General features: G+C 39.1%; 1 protein-coding gene across 3 annotated transcripts in view; it reads left to right on the top strand.

Annotated features, from left to right (window-relative positions):
* Nucleotides 1-8,870: 8,870 nt before the first annotated feature.
* Nucleotides 8,871-20,122, top strand: part of ZMAT3 (zinc finger matrin-type 3) — a 47,908-nt gene continuing 36,656 nt past the window's right edge. For 2 of the 3 annotated variants that reach the window (XM_038583401.1, XM_038583402.1), the window contains exons 1-2: nt 8,871-8,932; nt 17,749-17,942. The gene's annotated coding sequence lies outside the window, so the exon portion shown is untranslated. The remainder of the gene's footprint in view (nt 8,933-17,748; nt 17,943-20,122) is intronic. The other variant, XM_038583400.1, reaches the window with a different exon arrangement.

The following is a 20,122-nucleotide window of genomic DNA, read 5'->3' as shown; positions in this document are numbered from 1 at the left end:
ATTCAAGGGATGGTGGGTATGGAAAAAACTAATACAGCTTTAAAAATTAAGAACATTCTAAAGTAATATAATGGAATTTGATGCAATATGGAGTAACTGTCTGTCCTGTGTTGCTGTCCCCTGGGTTCCTGTACTTTGCTCAAAGTTTGTTAATGTTTTCCTAATGATCATTTTTAATGTTTTTGCTTGCTTGGAGAGAAAGAGAGAGAGAAAGAATGAGCTGGAAGGGGAAGAGGGAGGAGAGAATCCCAGGTAGGGTCCATGCTCAGTGCAGAGCCCAAAGCAGGGCTCAATCTCACAACCCTGAGATCATAACCTGAGCAGATATTGAGAGTCTGATGCTGAACTGACTGAGCCACCTATGTGCCCTGATCATTCTAATTGTTTAAAAATTGGGTACATCATATAATTTTTTGGTAATTTAAAAAAATCTTAAGTAAATTAAGATCAGAAAATACCATTTAATTTATTCCCTGACTTTAGTTGTCATATACCTATTGGACTGCCATTTTCTATTTCTCTCTCCATCCCTTCTCCTTTCTTGTTTCATTCTGTGCAAAGGAAAATACTGTTTTGGTTTTTATCTCACTTTTAGAAAACTTGTGGCACTGAAGGAAATGTTGGCTGGGTAGGTCTGCTGTGACATCATTACTAGACTTTCAAGTTAAGTGTAAAATTAAGTTGTTTTTGAATCCAGCACTTGCTGTGATGGAAGAGACTCCGGAAGGAGGACTTCCTGCCCTTCCAGGCTTAGGACCTTTCAGAATTTCCTCTGAGAGCTACCAAATTTGAATGGCAATGCTTTATTAGAATATTTCATCTTCCTTCTTTTTCCCAATTCTCTCTTCAGTTGTACCATTAACATAATCGATTCCTACACAGGAGAAACTCTTAAGTTGGGGCCAGGAGATCTGGAATTTTAAGTGTTGTGAGTGGTAGTATGACATTAGTTAAGATACATAGGCTCTTCTCTGGGCCCCACATTTCTCTTTTAGAAATTCAAGCAATTAGTTTAGACTTTTTTTTTTTTTTTTGGTCCTTTCCATCTTTAAGATGGAGTGATTTTTCCTACAATTTACTGAGCTTTATTTATTTTCCAGATTCAAAAGGAGTGCAAACCTTGATTAGAAAACAATTCTTAAACTGGAAGAGCTCTTGGGGAAATAAGGAACATTAACTGGTTGCCATTCCCCTCTTAGGTCCCTCCACTAAAAGGTAGCAGAAGAGTTTCAGACATCCTCTCATGATTTAACAAGCTGGTTGGATTAAGTTTGAACATGTGTTTCTGTTAGTAAAGGGGTACAATATGCAGTATTGGGAAAGATGTGAGTTCACACTTGCAGTTTGTCACAGAGAGCCTAATGCCCCAGTGAGATGAAATGGGATGGAAGGCACAGGACAGTCCTGGAGGCATGTTGAAACATTCAAAACACCCCAGGAGATGCAGACTATCCTGACTCCTCACCAATAAGTTGCAGGCTGTAACCATCTACTTGCATTACTTGTGGAAACTGGAGCTCTTTTTTATGAAGTAATTACTGATTTTCTGGAGTGGTTTATGAAAATTGGTCTTATTATCGGCTCATAAATAGGATATTAGACTTAATGAACACATTCTTCAGATTATCTGAGAACAGAAAGAATTTCACCTTTAAGTGAGGCAATTTTACTTCATTTAGAGATAGCAGCATGGAACCACTTGACCTTATAAAGAAAATAAAGAACTATGTGTCATATTGAGAGTCTATCACCATTAAGAACCTTTCCCAGGAGCTTGTATTATGGGAATGAAGATTCAAGCCCTTCACTCTCTCTTTTCTATTTTCTTCTTGATGCCTCCTATAATCTATCCAAAACCATTTATTTAGCACCAGTGGTTTCCAAGTATTTCAAGGGCCCCTTTTTAAAAACATTAAAACAGTTATGAGATGTTCCTCTCATAGTAATGATATTTTTGTATCTAGTAATTAAAAGATGACGCAATAAGTAAAACCTGCCACTTTTAATGGAATTTGATTAATTATGCCTCTCTCCATCTATTATAACTCTACACATTTAAAACATAGTATATATATTATCTGGAGATCCTCTTCAGACTATAGATCATGTTAAGTGAGCAAAAGGATCCAAAGGTAAGGAACCTGTCTACTGCTTTGGAACACTAAAACTCAACCAGGTTGGGGAGGAGAAGCCCTGAGATGCAAGTTGGTTAAGCTTTGGCTTCTGTTGTTAGTATTATGAATACAAAGGATGTATTGAAAATAGGTATGTTTTTCCCCCTCAGACATTCCCCAGCCTTGACATTTCCTTTCTTCTCTTAATATTTTATTTTATTTATTCAGAGAGGCACACAGAGAGAGAGGCAGAGGGAGAAGCAGGCTCCATGCAGGGAGCCCGACGTGGGACTCGATCCTCGGTCGCCAGCATCACACCCTGGGCTGAAGGCGGTGCCAAACCGCTGGGCCACCAGGGCTGCCCAGCCTTGAGATTTCTACACTGCTTTGCCTACTCCCTCACCAGTCCTCAACACTTCTCTAAGAACCCAGGCTCCAGCAGAGTGGTTTCATGCACTGGGAACATTTAATACGACAAAACCAAACAAAAACATATAACTACTAAGAGAAATAAGAAAATGGTACAATTAAGAACCTTAAAAAAAAAAAAACCCTACACCACAATACACTATCATTATTATATTTTACAAGAAGATGCATCAAGATTAGAAAGAACATAATCTCAACATAAGCACATTTATTTATTTTCCCCAAAATTTTTACATAAATTCCGCTTCGTTAACCAACAGTGTAATACTAGTTTCATGTGTAGAACTTAGTGATTTATTGGGCAGCCGGGGTGGCTCAGCGGTTTAGCGCCACCTTCCGCCAGGGGCCTGATCCTAGAGACCTGGGATCAGTCCCGTGTCCGGCTCCCTGCAGGGAGCATGCCTCTCCTTCTGCCTGCGTCTCTGCCTCTCTCTCCCTGCGTCTCTCATGAATAAATAAATAAAATCTAAAACACACACACACACACACACACACACACACACACACACACACAAAACCTTAGTGATTTATCATTTACAGGCAATACTCAGTAATCATCACAAATGCCTTCCTAATCCCAATCACCCATTTAACCCATCCTCCTACCCACCTACCCTCTAGTAACCATCAGTTAAGAGTCTGTTTTCTGGTTTGCTCTCTCTCTTTCCCTATGTTTATCTATTTTGTTTCTTAAATTCCACATATGAGTGAAATCATATAGTATTTTTCTTTCTCTAGCTGACTTATTTCGTTTAGCATAATACTCTCTAGCTCTATCCACGACTGTAAATGGCAAGATTTCATTGTTTGTTTATAGCCAAGTACTGTTCCATTGTATATATGTACAAACCCCCTCTTCTTTATCATTCATCAGTCGATAGACATTTGGGCTCTTTCCGTAATTTGGCTATTGTTGGTGGTGCTGCTATAAACATTGGAGTGCATGTCCCCCTTTGAATAGTACTTTTGTATTCTTTGGGTAAATACCTAGCAATGCAATTGCTGGATTGTAGAGTAGTTCCATTTTTAACTTTTTGAAGAACCTCCACACTGTTTTCCAGAGTGGCTGTGCCAGTTTGCATTCCTACCAACAGTGTAAGAGGGTTCCTCTTTCTCTGAATCCTCATCAACACCTGTTTCATGTGTTGTTAATTTTAGCCATTCTGATATGTGTAAGGTAATATCTCGCTGTAGTTTTGATTTGTATTTAACTGATGATGAGTGATGTTGAGCATCTTTTTATGTGCCTGTCAGCCCTTTGTATGTCTTGTCATCACCATAAGCAAATTTTTTTTTCATAAGCAAATTTAAATTAAATAAATTTAATTTAATGGAAAATTGGCTGCATTGCTCTCATTTTTTTTTTTAGCAGACTGGTGAAAATACCTATAAATACCTATAAAGGTATTATAGACTATTATTTAGAATCATTATAAAGAGGATAAAAGTATAATCTTAATTTCAAATAACACAATTTCGTTAAATTTTTTTTTCCTAGAACTTATGTTCAAATCCTTTAAGAAAGACTCAGATAATAACTTTGTTGCTTCCATGTTGAAAAAGCTTCAAGCTTGGGTCTAGCTACAATGTTTATTTTATTTTATTTTATTTTATTTTATTTACTTTTTTGCCTTATTCTGTTACCTTCCTCTGGTTATAATTCTTCATTTTGTCATTTAAAATAATCTGCCCTGGGGTGCCTGGGTGGCTGACTGGTTGAGCGTCTGCCTTTGGCTCAGGTCATGATCCTGAGGTCCTGGGATCGAGTCCCACATCAGATTCCCCGCAGGGAACCTGCTTCTCCCTCTGTCTATGTCTCTGCCACTTTCTTTGTGTCTCTCATGAATAAATAAATAAATAAAATATTTAAAAATAAGTAAATAAATTAAATAAAAATACTCTGGCTAATTCCTAAAAAACTTATTTGAAGTGGCTTATAGCATATATTGTAATACAATTAAATAAATAGAAGAAGAAATTGAAATAAGTGAAAAATGAAAATAAGGAAATAATATTAGAATGAAAAAATATGTTGAGAGTCCTGTAGAAATTTTAGACGTGAGCCTCATATTTTCCTAACAGTCAAAATAAAAAGAGAAGCAGATTGATAAACCATTATTGTATAACAAATTACCTCAACCCTTACCTGCTTTTTTAAAAAAAAGTTGTTATTTATTCATGAGAGACACACAGAGAGAGGCAGAGACACAGGCAGAGGGAGAAGCCGACTCCATGCAGGGAGCCCAATGCGGGACTCGATCCCGGGACCCTGTGCTGAAGACAGATGCTCAACCACTGAGCCACCCAGGTGCCCCGAAACTTATCTGCTTAAAAAGAATTTTGTTATCTCTGCGGGTCGGAAATCCAGGAGTAGTATAGTTGGAGGGTTCTGACTCAGGATTTTTCATGAGGTTGAAGTTGAAATGACAGATGGGGCTGCAATTGTTTGAAGGCTTGACTGCGGTTACAAGATCTATTTCCAAGATAGGTCATCACTTGGGTGTTGGCTGAGACTGATGGCCTTAGTTCCTTAATGGCTGTTGGCAGAAGCCATTAATTCTTCACCACATCTCTCTCTGTAGGGCTGCCTAGGTGCCCTTACAATGTGGCACTGGATTTTCCAGAGTGGGTGATTTAAGAAAGAAGGCAGGAACCATATTGCCTTTAATGATTTAGTCTTGGAAATGACATACTAGGGATCTCTGGGTGGCGCGGTGGTTTAGCGCCTGCCTTTGGCCCAGGGCGTGATCCTGGAGACCCGGGATCGAGTCCCACGTCAGGCTCCCGGTGCATGGAGCCTGCTTTTCCCTCTGCCTGTGTCTCTGCCTCTCTCTCTCTCACACTGTGTGCCTATCATAAATAAAATAAAATTAAAATTAAAAAAATAAAAAAAGGAAATGACATACTATTACTTCTATGGTATTCTTTTGGTAACACAGACAAATCCTAGTGCATTGTGGGATGCAACTACATAAGAATGTATTAGGAGATGGAGATCATTTGGGTTATCTTGGCGGATGGCTCCCCAATGATCAAATTCAAAGCTTCAAGTGTTATTAATTTAAGAAACAAAGCAGGTTTGTGGGGAAAAGCTGTTACATGCACCTCCCAAGCTGAGATATAAAAAAAATTATTTCATGGAACTACATAAAGGGGACATTATATGAAATTATAAAAGATGGTCTCAATCTAAAAGAGCTCATATGTAACTCATACATAAAAGTTACATATCAAGGTTTTTATGTTACCTCTTGTAACATAAAATGAATGGTTGTATCTCCCCAAATTCATATGTTGATGATATTAGGAGGTGAGGCTTTGTGGAGGTAATTGAGATGAGATCATATGGGTAGGCTCCTCACAACGAGAATTGTGCCCTCATAAGAAGAGACCAGAGAACTCTATCAGCCAAGTGAGGATACAGCAAGAAGATGGCTATCTGCCAACTGGGAAAAGGATTCTCACTACACACTGAGTTTGCTGGAACCTGAATCTTGGATTTCTCAGCCTCTAGAACTGAGAAATCAATTTCTGTTGTTTAAGTCACCCAATCTATGGTATTCTGTTAAAACAACCAGAACTAAGACAGCCCTTAGTGTAAATTAATGGCATACAAACAAAATATCACTAAGTGAAAGTATCGTTATGAGAAATCTATACAATCAGTCAAGACTCAAAGTGTTCAAGTGCATAATAACAAAGATAATCTTTAGGGAAACTGGAGTGATGCTTCTCAGACTGGGGTAATTTTATCCCTAAAATTATATATATCAGTGTGTTGGAGTTACTTGAAACCAAATAATATGTTCTGTCTTTCTGAAGCATTAAATTTACATAAGTTTTATAGAGAGAAATTGTAAATGTTTTTTATTAAAACATTTTGTCTCATAAATCTATAAGAAAAATCAGCAGTTGTCTTGTTTTATGTTTTTACATGTGTGTGTTTTACCAATTTTGTTTTGCATGTGTTCAATTTTTGTACATTTTAATATTTTTATATAGCAGGAATTACTGGAAATTTGGACTTTTGTGTCATTGAAGAAGTCTGGTTTATTTGGTCCTCCCCTTCTCCTAGTTGGGTGCATTATGGCTGTAAACCCACCTCCTCCCTGTTATCCACCCTCTGACTTGCCTCCAAAACAGTGGATTGGACCATGTGATTTCTCAGTCAGCTTTCCACATTAAGTTTTTTAAAAAATATCTTATTTATTTATTTGAGAGAGAGAGAGAGAGCAGACCACATGGAGGAGCAGAGGGAGAGGGAGAAGCAGACTCCATGCCAAGCCTGGAGACTGATGCAGGGCTCAGTCCCATCACCCTGAGATCATACCTGAGCCAAAATCAAGAATTGGATGCTTAACAGACTGAGACATCCAGGGGTCCCACGCATTAAGTATTTTGAAGAAAAGGTGGCCTCTTTTCATATGCCTACATTGTTATTTGTGAATTTATTTATGATTTTAGTTACAGAAAATAATTTTCTCACAAATCAGCTCAACTTCCTAACACAATTTCCCATAATCAAGTCTTTGGTTTACAAATATAAAATTCCAGTTAATGTTACTTCCCATGGCAGTGAATTTCCTTGGAATACAAATATATCTGAAATTCTGCTTTAAAGGGCAGCCCAGGGGGCTCAGTGGTTTAGCACCACCTTCAGCCCAGGGTGTGATACTGGGGACCCGGGATCAAGTCTTGCATCAAGCTCCCCGCATGGAGCCTGCTTCTCCCTCTGCCTGTGTCTCTGCCCCTCTCTCTGTGTGTCTCTCATGAATAAATAAATAAAATCTTAAAAATATATATATGCTTTAAAATGACTGTAATGCCTCTTTGTCTTTCTAAAGATGTAATATCTAAAACTGTATTTTCAATTAGGGCCACCCATTGGTGGTGGCAAATGAAAATTTTGATGATTATGCTTAAAACCTATGAATATGTAAACTGTTCATACTCAAAGAAAGTAATGAAAGTGATCAAAGCTTGTGAGCAAGTGGCATTTTCCTTAAAGACTCCCTCTTAGCAGAAAAAAAGAGTTAGCATTACTCCAATCATAGTAGTGAGTCAGCAGCAGTAAGAAGCAGCAGTTAATAATAAAAAACAAAATGTAGAATATACTCAGATATAAGATTATGTGTGGTAGCAAATAAACTCAAATCTTAGGGGCTTAGCAATACAATGGCTATTTCTCCCTTGATCCCAGCCCAAAACTAGTCACACAGACTTAACTAACTGCAAGTATATCAGGAAATGTGGAGGAGCACACGTATATTTGGTGAGCAGTATATGTCTCTCTCATGGATGCATCTTTAAGCATGAGTCTTATTATTATGGAGATACAAAATAGCTTGAACCTTAATATGACTTACAGGGATAAATTCTGACTGCATAAAACCACCCATCTTTCAGTGGCTTTTAAAAACTAACATGAATTATATTTTAAAAATCACTAAAAAATTAAAGAAAAACAATTTAAAATCAGTTTCAGAATTCTTGTTGGCAATGAAACTACTACATAGGAGAAAATTTAGTGAATTGGTACCGTAAATTAGGTACTGTAAATTTGGTCAAAAGGTTTTGCTTCAAAAATTGGTATCCAAGCTGAAACAATGGACCTTTCTGAACTGTACCATCAAAAGACATTCTTTGATATGCTCAAAATACGTATTCAAACAAACGTAATACTACTATGTTGAAGACAAATTATTGATCTACCTTTCACTGATTTTTCTTTATTGTTGTTTGCCATGAGAATATTTGTGAAGTCATCTTTATTTGCCAAGGGCAAACAAAAATATTGTCAACAAGATATGTGATTTTAAGTGAACAGAGTAGCAACTGAAAAAAATGAATAAATGGGTATCCCATATGAAGCTGTAGGAGTGCTTATCTCCTGAAGTTATTAACTAATCCTGAATCATTTACTGAGAACATTTCATCTGAAAAAATTTGCCTCTTTACTTAGCATGCTTAACAGGATGTCAAAAATGACAGGCTGTGAATATTTTTGTTGAAAATAATAGCTTTGTTTCAATGAAAAGTGATTTTTGAGGGTATATGAAGAAAGTTAGTCTTGAGGATCATGAACCATATGAGACTTTTACTTTTACATGTGATAAAACTTATAGATTTAATGGTAAAAATCTCACTTTCTTCATTGAAAATGTCTTTTTTTTTTTTTTACAGATTTTATTTACTTATTCATAAGAGACACAGAGAGAGAGGCAGAGAGAGAGGCAGAAGTGAAGCAGGCTCCATGCAGGGATCCCGATATGGGACTCAATTCCAGGACTTCGGGATCACGCCCTGAGTTGAAGGCAGACATTCAACCACTGAGCCACTCTGGTGTCCCTGAAAATGTCTTTTGACAAATAATCCCAAAATTGTAAAAGGTACTGACCCTGGATTGTCTTTTTTTTTTTTTTTTAAGATTTTATTTATTTTTATTCAAGAGAGATTGAGAGAAAAAGGTAGAGGGCTCCATGCAGGGAGCCCTACTTGGGACTCGATCTCCGGTCTCCAGGATTACGCCCTGGGCTGAAGGTGGTGCTAAACCGCTGAGCCATCCAGGCTGCCCTAGATTATCTTTCTTATGTTACTAGTGACGTGTTCTCATAGAATGCCTGATGTTAGCCTGAGTTTCTGCTTGCACTGTATTATCTTTGTAGCTGCATCTGAATGTCCCCTCTTGATGATTTCCCTTCATAGCTTGTGATGTAGTAAAAACAAACAAATATACAAATATACATCTCATCAGTCTCTATCCACAGATTTATGGGATTCTGGGATCTCCAAAATATTGTTACCTCCAGAGGGAAGAGAAAATTGACAAGAAATTGAAAACGTGTTTGGTAGGAGCTTGCTTCAATCCAATTTTATAAAATCGATGCATTCACTGTTATAGCATTTTGTCCATTTACCACAGGACATGCTGTTACTCATTCCCCCCCCCCCCCCCCCGCGCAGTAACAAATTTAAAACATTGTTTCCATATTCAAACAGACATATTGTAAAGTAGGAAGCAAGAGATCCAATAGCAGTTTTATCCTGCTGCAACCCCATTGGGCTGATTAAGACTTTCAGATCTATATTGTTTCTTGAAGGCTTTCCTGCCTACCCCTGCTTCATTCACTTTAAATTTCATAGATATCAAACCTCCAATAAACCCCTTACCCTCCTAATATTATCTTGGTGCCTGCCTACTCAAGCACCTGAAGTAATGCTGTAAGGCACCAGCTGTGAAGCCTGGGGATTGGATCATTCACCAACTGGCTGGCAAAGACAGCCCTAATCTAGGTGGTATATGAGGCAAAGAGTGTGCATACAAGATTGCAGCCAAACTGCTAAAATTTCCTCCAGTGGTGATTTGGGAAAATGTTCTTGTGGAGGTGAGCACCTTCAATGGTGCAATAATTCAGGCTTTTGAAAAGTGCCTGGTGGTGGGCCTACAAAGCATACTGAAACTGGCTGGCTGTTAGTAAGTTGCATTGATGTCCCAACTACAGAGGGATAATGGAATGTTGAGGACATTTAACAATTTTTTAAAAGATTTATTTTATTTATTTATTTATTTATTTATTTATTTATTTATTTATTTATTTATTTATGATAGACATAGAGAGAGAGAGGCAGAGACACAGGAGGAGGGAGAAGCAGGCTCCATGCTGGGACCCTGACGTGGGACTTGATCCCAGGTCTTCAGGATCACGCCCTGGGCCCAAAGCAGGCGCTAAACCGCTGAGCCACCCAGGGATCCCCCTTAACAAACAATTTAAAACTAAGTGTGAAGGTCATAGGGCCTCTTTGGTGATTCCTTTTTTTTTTTTTTTAATTTTTTATTGGTGTTCAATTTGCTAACATACAGAATAACACCCAGTGCTCATCCCGTCAAGTGCCCCCCTCAGTGCCCGTCACTCTTTCACCCCCACCCCCTGCCCCCCTCCCCTTCCACTGATTCCTAAAGTCATTTATTTCCTGAACTGAGAGAGCAGAGATTGCTGAAAACCATACTGGGGACTTAACAGTTTGGGTCACCAAGCTACAAAGACACTTGACTACTCAGCTAAGGCAGACTACTATGTTAAGGTCGTGGCTATGACTGGGAACCTTGGATCCCTGACACATAGGATGGGGCCATTTTTGTGGGTAACCCCATAGATTTTGTGTTTTGTTTTTTTTTTTAACCTCATAGATTTTGAATCCCCAGATTCCTCTGAACTCTCAGAGCCAGCACAGGTCACCCTCCCTATTAAAAGCTAGCATTCCCATCACCTATTCTCATGGCCTCTCCCATGCAAAGCAGCAGAGTCTCCCTCAAGATCTGCCCTTTCTTATTCTCCTGACTTTCAGGCCAATAACTAAGATTAAAACACGTATAGTGTGTTTAGTGACATACTAGACTTGACTAAAAGGGGGAAGAAAGACCACACCACAAAGGAGTTGCAAAAATTAGCATGTGCTAGCAGGACCAAGGGAAAGTTCTTGATAAAAATGGCTAAAATTTAAGACTGGATAGGGGAGAGGTTATCGACTTGGGACCACTCTCCTGAAGAAGACAAGGGCCCATTCTGATGAAATTGAAATGCCTGAATTACCGTGGCTAATGGTAAAAGTAAAAGGCTTAGAGACGAGGTGTGCCAAAATGTTCATATTACATGCTGCCAGAAAACCCACCAGGGGATTATGGTCCAAGACCCAGAAGATACACTATTTACCAAGGTCATCATGAATGCATAAGTGAGAGGCACATCACTAATTAGGTCAGTGGTGGTTCTCCTTTACAGTGTATAATTAATGGTAGGAGAGGTTGTCACATAGCTTGGCTCATGGTAGCAATGGGGACAATGGAGACTTAAAGCTATAGAGTTCCAATTATTGTAATGTCCAGAGAGGTTGGAATGGCAGCTCTCTCATTCAGTTTGGGTTATTATGACAAATACCATACACTGGCTGGCTTAAACAACAGAAATTTATTTCTCACAGTTCTGGAGGCTAGAAGTCAGCAATCAGGGTATCAGTATGGGTGGTGGTTTCTGGTGAGGGCCTTCTTTCTGGTTTGCGGACAGTCTTTTTCTTGCTGTATCCTCATGTGGTAGAGAGAGGAAGCTCTGGTCTCCTCTTCTTCTTACAGGGACACTAATCCCTCATAAGGCTTTGTCTCATGACTTCATCTAAACTTAGTTACCTCTCAAAACTACCAAATACCATCACTTTGGGTTTTAAGGCTTTCAATATATAGCTTTTAGGGGGACACATTCAATTCATAGTAGCAGGCTTAAGCTACTATGAGGAGATGATTAATAGAGTGTGGTATCCCTTGGGACAAAATATATGAGCACACAATGAGGATGTTGTTTAATATGTGCAATCAAAAGAGAATGGCAATGAATGAGCAGGAGGCTGAGTTATTCCCATTAAAAAAATAACGATCAAAGGTGACATTTATATAAAATGTCTACAATAGGCAGATCCATACAGATAGAAAGTAGATTAGTGGCTGTCAGACCTGGTAGAGTCGGGGGTAGGGATGAAGAATGGTCACTACTGCTTAATGGGTATAGGGTTTCTTTTTAGAGGTTTTAAAATGTTTTGGAATTAGTGGTGATAGTTGTACAACATCGTGAATATGCTTAAAAATCACTTAATTGTACATTCTGAAGTGGTTTAAACAATTTATGCTACTTGAATTTTATTTAAACAAAAAAAAGAAAGAGATGATCGCTTGTCCAGATGAGTCAGTTTTTGGGTCAAGGATCTACTTACTGAAAAAGTGGCCAGATTGCAAGAGAAAAGACCGTGAAACACCACAGCAAGTATATCCTCTGATAATAGCCTCAGTCCTTGCCCTAAGGGACATAGGGCCATTTAGTCAGGTGACTGTTCATTTAGGAAAGGGGACTATTCAGACATGTTAAAGACTACAAGACGAGTATGACCTCATTTAACCTTAATTATTTCCTCCAGGACCCATCTCCAAATATAGCCATACTGGGGTTAAAGCTTCAACATAACAAGTTTTTGGGGGAAACATTCAGTTCATAACACTCCCTATTACAGTGAGGGTACAGGAGGGACCAGATAATAAATAAAATCCTGGCCAAAGCCTCTTCCTGTGGGTCCATTAGACTGCAGACCTATCTGGTGTTCATTTTCATGTTGCTGAATTAGGAATGACATTCTTGCCTATGTCAAGTATGTCATAGTACCATATTGGGTCCTTGGTTTGTGACATAAGAACAATCATGCCTGGGGGAAACCAAATGGAAGCTTTTTAAATCTCCCATCTTTATCTCCAGCCAGAATAGTAAATTGAAAACAGTGTTGGATCCTAGGAAAGGTAGCAGAAATTAGTGTCTCACTTAAATGTTAAAGGATGCAAATATGATGATCCTGATGGTCTCCATTTAATCCTGCCATTTTGGCCTCTGCATAAAACAGATATATCCTGGAAAATAACTGTAGACTACTTTAAGCAGGTGTAGTGTTTTTTGCTAAAACAGATAAATTTTGGCCTCATGTATATTATTTGTGGCCATTTGCTTGGTGAATAAATTATTTTTCATCCCAGCAAGGAAAGAGAATCATGAACAATTTGAATTTATGTGAAATGTGTGACAAAACACAACTTCGGGGCTCAGGGCTATACTAACTCTTCTATTTCCTGTTATAGTCAATAGAGATCTGAATCATCAAGCACCCCATATAACTTCACATTCATCTGTTGCATCATAGGCATTATGGTGATTGACCAGGATGAACATGAAGTGGCTAGCGTGGTGAAGGTCTCCATAAGACACACACACTCCAGGATCCCTATGAAGATGCAAGGGCTTGCCACATTAATAAAAATTCTAGAGATCTAGTTGTCAGGGGCATCCCAAGACATTTCCACCAAAGTAGAGTCAAATGGTGTCATCTTATATCCTTTAGTACAAAGAAGGAGACCAATACCTGATAGGACTTTTTGGGTTCTGGAAGGCAACACATTCCACACTTGAAAATACTGTTCTAACCAAGGAAGGAATAAGCACAGACTCATGAACAATGGTGAATCGCCTGGCACACTAATCAGGTGTCTGGAAAGAAAAAATACTGGAAGATCAGAGGAAAAAAGGAATAGACAGATGTGGATGGATGTAATGAGAATAGTTGTGAAGTTTGAGAACCTTTGAATCACACCCACAAGAAAGCATTCACTTTAGAAGAAGCACTGAATATAATCAGGCATGCTGGCTAGCTTTTGTCACCATCCATTTGAAACTGGCAAGATGACACAAATGAAATTGTCATGGTGGCAGAGAGATGGAGTCTTCTTATGGGTCTGACAGCTTTACTTACCAAAGCTGCTAGATCTTGTTGCCTTTGAATATTCAAGCAACAGAGACTAATGCTGAGCTCCTGATACGATTCTATTCTTTTTTTTTTAAAATTAATTAATTAATTAATTTATGATAGTCACACACACACACACACAGAGAGAGAGAGAGAGAGAGAGGCAGACACAGGCAGAGGGAGAACCAGGCTCCATGCACTGGGAGCCCGACGTGGGATTCGATCCCGGGTCTCCAGGATCGCGCCCTGGGCCAAAGGCAGGCGCTAAACCGCTGTGCCACCCAGGGATCCCACGATTCTATTCTTTGATGGACCAATCAACCAATTGGTGGCAAGTTGACTATATTGTGCTTCTTCCATTGTGCAAGGTCCTCATAGGAATAGATACTTATTGCTCAAATGTAATATTTTGTGAGATTGAAGCATCGTTCTACTTGATGCTGAATCTTGTCTGATACATATGATTTAGAGACCTCTATAGGGCACTGTGTTCCCCATAGGAAGTACACATGGGCCCAGGATCCAAGGGATTGTGATAGGACTAAGCCTCACTTATCATTATTCATAATGATCCATTGGAGGAAATAGTGCTTTCTATCCCTAAAATCCCTCTGCAAATATGGGATAGAGGTCCCTAAAGGTGATGCACTATTCAGGGGATACAGCTATAATCTCATTCAACTACAAGATATGGCTATTGCCTAGGCACTTTAGATATTGTTTACCTAGGAATCTGCAGATAGAAGAGGAGTCACCATCATGGCAGGTGTACTTATCTCTGATCAGTAGAATACTGTTATATCATGGGTAACAATGCGGGAAGAAAAATGTGGAACTCAAGTGATCCATTTGGGCACTTGGTTCTCCCTTCCCCATTTGGAACTGTGAGTGGAAAAGTACAGCAATCACAACCTGAAGAGTAAATGGTTACCCGTGGTTCAGACCCCTCAGGAATGAAGGTGTAGTTCACACCAAAAGGTAAGCCACAGAGACCTTCTGTGGGATGGGGGGGAGGGATGACGATTGAGGGCGAGGGAGAATGGAGGAAGTTAGAGGATGAGGACCTACATTGTAGAGATCACCCACGAGAATGGGGCTGTAGTTTGTTCTACTAACCTCCTCCTAATTTTCTCCATTAGCAAGAGAGGAGAAGCTGCTTCCTAAACGAAGGTGAAATAGTGGATCTATTTGGTGCAAGGAACGGACTGTGGCAGCCTTGGAGGTGTGCTACTCAGATCTCCCTTTTAGGAAGAACTTGTCATTCAAGTTCTTCACACCTCTGAGGTGTGCAGTTAGCTGACAGCTTCCACTATAGCACCTTTGGAGTCTATTGCAGCATTTGAGACAAAGACACTCTTCAGCCTATGACTAGGTGTGTGAGGGTACCGAAGTCGGATATTTCTCCTGCCTACTTCTGTTGGGGAATCTCTGCCTTCACGTTTCTCATTGGTTTGGTTGATGAGACTTATTAGATCTGCAGTGTTTTATGAGAATGTTACATCTTTTGTAGTTGTTCTACAGTTCTTGAACATTCTATTCTGCTACATTTTTCTCAGTCTTTTTTCTCTTTGCTTTTCAGTTTTGGAGGTTGCAGTTGAGATATCCTCAAGCTCAGACATTCTTTTCTTTGGTACATCCACTTTACTAATAAACACATAAAGGCATTTTTCATTTCTGTTAGTGTTTTTGATCCATCAGAGCCCTTACATATTAATCATAGTTGTTTTAAATTCCCAGTCTGAGAATTCTAACATCCTGCCATATCTGAGTCTGGTTCTGATGCTTGTTCTTTTTCTGCAAATTGCGGGTGTGTGTGTATGTGTGTGTGTATTGCCTTTTAGTATGCTTTGTAATTTTTTTTCTTGATTACTGGATATGATATACTGGGCAGAAGGAACTGCTACAAATAGGCCATTAGTAATGTGGTGGTAGGTGTGGGGGCAGGGGAAGTGTTCTATAGTCCTCTGAGTAAGTCTTAATCTTTTAGTGAGCCCTTGCCTCTGGACTGTGATATTCACACATGATTCTTAGTCACTCCCACTTCCTTGCACCCCTTATGTGGGACAAGTTGGCTAGAGTGGGCTGGAGTTGGGTATTTCTCTTCTCCCAGGCCAGTTAGGCTTTGTTAAGACCCTAGCAGGTTAGTCTCTGGTTAAATAATATCTCCTGAGGGCAGATCTTATTAAGAACAGAATGCTCTTGCATATTTCAAAAATCAATTCCTTTTACCTCCCTGCTGCTGGGAATGCAAGAGGATTTTTTCTCTGATACTCATTTTAAGAACCAGGTAGAACTCTAGGAGCTAAAACTTAGAAAAGTGTGCCCCTCCTGATCTCTGCTGAATTAGGTCTTGCTGCAGTTTTTAATTCTCAGAATGGTTCTGTAGCAAACTTCCGGTAATTTGTCAATTACAGTCCAGCTTTGCCTACTCCAGCCACTAGCTCCCAAGGAAGTTTCTGATTACAGGTTTTTGCTTCTCTAAGTTGTGATTCTCTATATTCTCTTGTTGGTCTCTAATTTTAGGGACAGTGATATACCCTTGACCTCATTTATCTTCAACTCTGAGGAGTTGTTGATTTTTCAGTTTAGTCAGTTTTTTAACTTGTTGTTAGGATGAAATGGTGACTTTCAAGCTTCTTACATGTCAGACTGGAAACCGGAAGTGCTAATTTTTAAAATCATAAACAGATATTGCATTTTTAATCAAATGCTTTTCCTGCTTCTATTGAAATTATCACGGATTTCCTCTTTTCGTCTGCTAACATGCTTAATTACATAATTGGTTTTCTAACATTAAACTAACATATTTTTGGAATCAATCCAAAGTGGCAGGCCATTTTCTAATTTTTAATTTTAAAAAATATTTTATTTACTTATTTGGGAGAGAGAGAGAGAGAGAGAGAGAGAGCTGGGGAGAGATAGAGGGAGAGGGACAAGCAGACTCCTTGCTGAGCACCCACCCCAATGTAGAGCTTGATCCTAGAACCCTGAGATCATGACCTGAGCTGAAACCAAGAGCCTGATGCTTAACTGAGCCACCAATGTGCTCCCATTTTTAATTTTTTAAGTGATCTCTATACCTAACATGGGGCTCGAACTCCAGTCCTTGAGATCAAGAGTCACATGGGCTCTCCCCAGGCCATTTTTCACACAGTTAATAAAGTGATAATAAGAGTAATAATCAGATAACGTTACTCTCTGCTCAAAAGAATTCAACCTTCTCATTGCACTTAGCACAAAACTCAAATTATTTTGGTGGCCTCCATGATTTGGCCTTGCCTCTTTTTTTCAACATCATCTTCTATCACTCCCTTTTTAATTTGTATTGTACTCTTTTCTATTTCTCCACCATATCATACTAATTCCTGCCTCAGGGTTGTTACCTTCTGCCTGCAGTATTTTTCTTTTAAATCTTAAAGTGACAGATTCCTGCTTATTCATGCCTCTGTTCAGCTATTACCTTCTCAGAAATATCTTCCCTATTGACCGTCTTCTCAGGTTTCTTCTGTTATGCATTTTCTAGTCACTTTTTCAAGACACATTTTCTTCATAGCATTATGGCCCTTTGATGTTATTTTATCTATGTCTTTATTATGCATTTACTATTTATCTTCTTAATTAGCATGTATGTACCAAGAAATGAGGGATCTTGTTTGCCTCCTTCTCTGCTGTATCGCCAGCATCTAAAACAGTGTCTGAAACATAGCAGATTTTGATTGATATTTGTTAAATGAATATATAAATGAGGTGACAGAGTCCTCTAAAGTAATAGCAACCTTCTTGGAAGGTAGTCAGTAGGGTCTTTTCTATTCATATCTTTCCAGCTGAAACTTCAACCATGGATATGTTTTTATTACTTGTGATGATTCTTTTCTAGGTCACAACTTGTTAAGGGCTGTCCTGCTCAAAAATAAAAACTGATTTGACAATAAAGGCCAGGGACAGGTGATAACCATCCACAAAGAGTTCTATCAACTTTGAGTGCACTCACCTTTCAAAAGCAACTTGTGGGCCACACTGATCGATGTTAAAGAACACTAGCACTGGACTGGTTCATTGGGAACTCATCAGGTATGACTGCCATTCTTTAATAGCTTGGAAAATACTAATGGAAGATGATGCCATTTGAGAGATTTTTTTAAAATTTTTTTTTTTTTTTTTTTTTTTTTTTATTTATTTAAGATAGTCACAGAGAGAGAGAGAGAGAGGCAGAGACATAGTCAGAGGGAGAAGCAGGCTCCATGCACCGGGAGCCCGACGTGGGATTCGATCCCGGGTCTCCAGGATCGCGCCCTGGGCCAAAGGCAGGCGCCAAACCGCTGCGCCACCCAGGGATCCCGAGAGATTTTTTTTAAAAAGCTAACAGTTAACTGGAAGGAATTCTACATTTTTATCACCTGTATGTATAGACTCATAAAATTTTACATTTGGATATGAGCTCAGATCTTTAATCCAAAGCATTATTATGCAAATAAGGAAGATGATGCTTAAAGCTCTTAAGTGATTTACCCACAATTAGAAAATTAGTATCAGAGCTAGGACAAGTTCCTATATTTCTTCCAGTTCTTGGTTATCTTTGCATGAGTTTTTAAATTTATTGATTCTGAAACCCTGGATTAGTTCAAGTTTGTTCAACTTAGCTCTCTTGAACTCCAAAGTCCTGATTTCCATTCAATCAGAGCTTCTCAAACTCTCTCTCTCTCTCTCCACACATATATATAGTTTTTAAATATATCTTTTGTTAATAAATTTTAGTGGCTTAAAATAGCATTCATTACATTATATGGTGTGATGGTTAATTTTATGTGTCAACTTGGCTGGATTGTGAAATGTCTACATAGTTGGTTAAAACGTTATTTCAGGGTGTCTCGAGGTTATTTCTGAAAGAGATTAGCATTCGAGCCAATAGACTAAGTAACACGAATTGTCCCCACCAACCATTGTGGGTGGGCATTATTCAATCTACTGAGGACTGAATAGAACAAAAAGATGGAGGAAGAATTTGCTCTCTTTCTGACTGCTTGAGCTGAATATCAGTCTTCTCTTGTCCTTGGTACTTGTGGTTCTACAGAGATTTCTTCCTCATGGAGGGAAATGCTAATCTGAAGGTTAAAGACTTTAAAAAATATCACCCTTCTCTTCTTTCCCTGCCCCTGTTTTGCTGTGTAATTTAATCTTGAGGAAATCAGGTCATTTGTCCTATGTCTGGACTTTGTTGAGTGAGTGCCCATAATGCAGTTTAACATGTTCTCTGCCCTCTGTCTTGCTGGCTGGCACTTGAATCTACAGATTTTATCAGAAGCTGAAGGATGGGTGGTTTAAGATTCATTTTTTTTTAACGGCTTTATTTATTTATTTATTTATGAGAGACACACAGAGAGAGTCAGAGACATAGGGCAGAGGGAGAAGCAGGCTCCCTGTGGGGAGCTTGATGCAGGACTCCATCCCAGGACCCCAAGACCATGACCTGAGCCAAAGGCAGACACTCAACCACTGAGCCACCCAGGTGCCCCTCAACTTGACTTTCCAGCTCACTCTTCTCTTTTTCTCATGTTATGTTCACCAGGCTGCTGGCTTACTTTCTGAGATCTTCTGACTCCTTCCCCTCTTCAATTCTGGATCTCCTCTCTCCTATTTTTAATCTGCACCATTTGGATTCTATTTCCAGCATTTTCTCCTTAGTTTGGGAATGGAGTTAGGGTTAGTTAGCTCTGAGAGTTGATGGGTCTCAAAATGCTCCATTAGCTTCAGAACTCAAAATGTACCCGTTGTATGCATCTGCTCCTGGACTGGGTGTGGCTCCATTCAGTTTCAGCTGCTGTCCTCAAATTGGCCCACTGAGCTTTCCAGAGTGCCTGTCAGCTTGTTTGATATTCTGTCTGGTGTCCCTGCTGTTTCTCTCTGCTTTCTCTTGCTGAAACCACGCAGCTCTGTAGCTCTTGGTGGTTTGTCCCTATCATCACCTGTATTTGGGGTTGTAGGGATACTTTATGGTAGTAGCTGTCTACAGACTTCTGGGTTCGTTACTTATTTTGTCTAGTTTTTTAATCAGGGGAATTTAGGGAGATTAAAAACTAATGCCAGTGCTATTGCCATTTCCCCATTATTTCTTCACACTTTATTTGTAAGGAAAAAATGTTGAAATGCTATTAAAATGCCTGAGGAAAAAAAAATGCCTGAGAGATTATTTTGCTTGATTTGAGTTTTGTTGTACTGCTTTGATTATAAATGAAGGATTGTGTTGAAAAGCA

Source organism: Canis lupus, chromosome 34 (genome assembly GCF_011100685.1).
Source record: "Canis lupus familiaris isolate Mischka breed German Shepherd chromosome 34, alternate assembly UU_Cfam_GSD_1.0, whole genome shotgun sequence".
Taxonomy (NCBI): domain Eukaryota; kingdom Metazoa; phylum Chordata; class Mammalia; order Carnivora; family Canidae; genus Canis; species Canis lupus.
Note: the sequence above shows the minus strand (reverse complement) of the source record. Positions and strands in the feature narration are given on the sequence as shown.